The following is a 5,000-nucleotide window of genomic DNA, read 5'->3' as shown; positions in this document are numbered from 1 at the left end:
GGTCAGAGTTGGTTTGACTTCCAGTCCATAGAATGAGAGGTTGCGAGGATTCCACTTGGAGACAGATAGCACAAGAATACTTGAGTGACTTTTTTTTTTTGTGATGTGATGTTTCATGTCATGTGTACATCGATAAAAGCAAACTGGATGGCTTTGGGTCTGTGTGTGTGTGTGTGTGTGTGTGTGTGTGTGTGTGTGTGTGTGTGTGTGTGTGTGTGTGTGTGTGTGTGTGTGTGTGTGTGTGTATCTGTTTGTCTGTCTGCCTTTCTGTCTGTCTGTCAGTGTGTATGCATGTGTGTGTGCACTAGAGTATGTGTGCGTGTTTGTGTGTGCATGCGTGCACGTGTGTGTGTATGTGTGTGTGCGTGCTGTATATAATATATTCAAATGCATACCTCTAAAGAAGATACGTTGATATAACTCCGAAAACATTACTCTTCAACAAGGCGTGATAACAATCAATACTAATTGTGGGTAGAACTTCGCCAACTGTGTAGTTAATGAATGGAATAAACTTCCTGCAGAGGCAGTGTAATGTAGCTCAGTTCGATGCTTTAAGATTCATTTAGGCAAATGCCTAAACAAGATGCTGCAATGCCTGCCATTTATTTTATATTATTTGTTTATTTGTTTATTATTTGTCTGTTTATTGTTATTTCCTTGATTTTCATCTATTATCATTTATCAGGCAATTCATTACTATTTACTATTTACCTGTTTGTTTATTTAACTATACCTATGCATTTATTTATTTATTTTATTTATTATTGTTTATATTATAATATATATTTTTTATTTATAATTTTTTTTTATTTATTTTCTTTTGCATCCGACCTAGTTATGGAACAAAAGATCTCCTGTCGGCATGCTCCTTTGTAATCCTTTGTAATCCATATAATATGGCTACGAACCAGTAATATTCTAATTACTGTGACTAGTGATTCTCTACAAACTTTAACTTGGTCTTCGACTTGCATTCCCCTTCTTGGACGTCCGTGGTATGGCCGCCATACTTATGGTAATGAGCTGCGGTCATCTTTATAAGTAGTTGTAGTTAGAGCTCAAGTATTCAGTAATGACAGCTTCCTGTATAGTGCGTGGGTCCACCCGCGGGGAAGAGTCTAGAAGAAGCTGCTCAAAAATGAGTATTTATTGTAAGAAAGTATGCAGTTGGTTGACATACGAAATTGAGACTAGGGCTTTGATGTCTGCATTCTTCATTTCGTGCTTCTCCGTTGACAATGTTCTTCTCTAATGTTACTTGAAATATCTTCATATGCAAAATTTAAATGTACATATCTATATCCACCTATCTACACACACACACACATACACACACACACACACACACACACACACACACACACACACACACACACACACACACATATATATATATATATATATATATATATATATATATATATATATATATATATATATATATATATATATATATATATATATATATATGTATGTATATATATACATATATATATATGTATATACATGCATTTATGTGTATATATGCATGTATGTATTTATATATACATATATATGTATATACATATGTATATACATATATGTATTATACATATATATATATGTATATACATATATATATTTACATGTGTATATATGCTTTTGTGTATATGTGCTTGTAGGTGTCTTTGTGTGTGTGTGTGTGTGTGTGTGTGTGTGTGTGTGTGTGTGTGTGTGTGTGAGCATATGTAGTGGCACATGACAATTGCTGTTATAGGGATGTGATAAGATCTTAACAACATTAGTGTTGTGTACATATGAACGAGTGAGGTGACAGATCAACAAAGGCGAGGTCACTTAATGTTCAACACGCTTTTGCTCTTTCTTGAATTGGTCTGTGAGTTTATGCATTTATACTGTGCAAACTGGGTGTGTATGAATACATATGCTCTTCAACATTACTTTTAAATTTGTATATTCAACACAGTATGATCTACTTTCATATTCCATTTTCTAGATTTTATTTGTAATATAATCTGAGTTTTATCATTATGAATTCCACAATACTTCTCTAAGAGATGACGACTTGTATTGAGACTGATGGTAAGATGTCACATTATATATATATATATATATATATATATATATATATATGTATATATATGTATATATATATATATATGTGTGTGTGTATATATATATATGTATATATATATATATATATATGTATATATGAAAAAGGTGGAAAAAAGAGAGTCACGGCTCTCGTTCCGAGTTTATTCCTGACCGGTTTCGTTTGTAGCTTCTTCAGAAGCTACATGCGAAACCGGTCAGGAATAAACTCGGAACGAGATCCGTGACTCTCTTTTTTCCACCTTTTTCAACTTGTCATAATGTCTCAACATATATATATCCTCAGTTAATCTTATTTTTGTTCTTTTTTTATTATCCTATTTGGTATTTAATTGATCATGAAGCGGCCTTGTTGTAGATGTGCTGTGTCTTATGACACTGCCCCTGACCCAGGGCAGTGGGCGAGATGCAGGGATGACCCGTCATCCAGGAGGTGCCAAGATAAGAGTGAGGGAAGAGGGTGGAGGGGAGTGGAGTATGATAGGGATGGAAAGGGTGGAAGTGGTTTTTGTGCCTTCGTTTTTTGGCTACCTCCCTTATAAGGGGGAAAAAAGCCTTTGGCATATGTATGTATGTAATTGATCATGATCTCTAATTATATATCTTTTGCTAATGATCTTTCTTTCCCTTTCCAGGTAAGAGATTTCGATCCTGGATGTATCAAGTCTACTGTCACATCAGCAACCGGTTTGGTAAGTTGCACCTTATTATATTACCTATTTTCTATATCGTATAACTCTTCAAAATTTTCATAATCGCAGGCAAACATTAGATGAGGTATTCTTCTATGCCACATATATTAACGTCTACTAAACACTCACATGTGTTGTATGGGCTTAGGAAATTACAATGTGGTCTAATTGTACATCTCTTGGAGACTTTATATAAGAAAGTTTGCTGTTCATAGTCGCAATAATTTAGCTTCCTGGAGATGAATGGCTATTGCATTCATCATAGATTGATGCACTCTTGCTAAGGAACTGTCTTGTAAACACTTATGTAATATATAGTCCATGTTTCTTTCGTCCACTCACTATCTTCTTTTCACTATTCATTGACATACTCGTCTAAATTGAGACTTTCGTAATACCTATAGCTTTTTATTCTGATTTTCTAAAGATTCCATATGGAACAGTAGATAGACAACGGATAGGGCTGGATATTAGTATAAATAATGTAGGAGTTAGAAAGGCTTGAAGGTGGAGGGAGATAGATAACAGGAATGAAAAGGGGAAAATACCTAAAACTTTTTTATCGTTATGTAGATTGATAGAAGAGAGATGAAACGAAAAAATAAGAGTAAGAAATAACGAAGAAAAAATTAAAGAGAAGAAAAGAGAAAAGGAGAGAAAGAGAGGGAGAGAAACAGACACATAGAGAGAAAGAAAGAGAGAGAGAGAAAGACAAAGAGAGAGAGAGAGGCGGAGAAATACAGGGAGATAGACTGAGAGAAAGACACGAGAGTAGTAGAGGGAGATCCCGTTTTCTACAGCCTTATAGATCCCTGCAACTCTGTATTCGTCTTCTTCCATTGGCTACAGCCAAGCCACAAGCAATATCCTTAAGGCTCTGTACCTGGAAGGCGCTTCGAGAGCGTCACAATTCGATTCCCTTGTTTAGCAACTCTCTCTTGCTCCTCCTCCTTGTTTATGACACAACTTTGTTTTACGGTGACTCATGTTTTGAAAAGAAAATGAAGATGTTCCTCCTGTCCTCTTGGTTCTTCTACCGAGTGTGAGCTTCCCACCAGAGTTATAGTCTATTTTTATCTTTTTTTTTTCAAGATGGAGGAATTTTTTTTCTTAATTAGTGGTGGTGGGTGTTCTGTAATTGTTACATTCTATTTATTCATCTATCTATTGTTAGATTGTTAGTGGTTTTCATTTGGAGTGTTGTCTCATTAACCGATGTGTGTATTTTACATATATATATATCTATATATATATATACATAATATATAAATATACGTATATGTGTGTGTGTGTATTTGTATACATGCATGTACGAGTATGTGTATATGTATGTATTTGTGTGTGTGTGTGTACATATAACATATGTATGTATATATAACGTATGAATATACACTAGAGTTGAACAATAATTTGATAGTATACAAAAGTCAGGGTAGGTAAGATTATCTTTTTACATTTCCAAAAGGATTTTTAACCTTAAAAGCGGTGGATGATGGATTCGGGGTAAGTCTGGAAGTGGAACGACAATGAGAAATCGGGCCTGAGGCCATACAAGTCTATACACAGGACTTGCCAGGGAGACTCGTCATTTGTACCAGAAGTATTTCTATGCTGCAGGCATAAGCTGTGTTGCAAAAATAATAGGTAAATAATTAAATGAAAACACAGAAGTGATTCAATAAATAGGTAAATAGTTATCTAAGGAAAATTAATAAATAGCTGAATAAATGAATAATGAATAAATGAATAAATGAAAATAAATAAATGAATAGGTCGATTAACAGAACTAATGAATAAACATCTAATTAATAAATGAATATCATAAGTGAAAAATTAAATGAAATAAAATGAATAGATGAGCAGGCAATTAGATAGATTATAATTGAAATTAATAACCACGTACGTAATCATAGAAAATAAACAAATAATCACTAAATAAATGAAATATTAAATAAAAACCAAATAACAAAAGATCAACATGTATGATTTCATTTTCTTATTTATTTCAGTGACCAATTAATTCCCACAATTTATCGTCTATATTCACTCAGCTCAAGGCATATTTTCATAGGAGCAGTGAATGTTCAACATATTATCATTTAACCTAAATATGGCACGAGAACTGAACGAGATTTTTATTTTTGTCGGTGAAAACCCCCTAGACTTCGTACAAACTATAACGAGAAATATATC

Source organism: Oratosquilla oratoria, chromosome 3 (genome assembly GCF_046742065.1).
Source record: "Oratosquilla oratoria isolate Oo_2021 chromosome 3, ASM4674206v1, whole genome shotgun sequence".
Classification (NCBI taxonomy): domain Eukaryota; kingdom Metazoa; phylum Arthropoda; class Malacostraca; order Stomatopoda; family Squillidae; genus Oratosquilla; species Oratosquilla oratoria.
Note: the sequence above shows the minus strand (reverse complement) of the source record.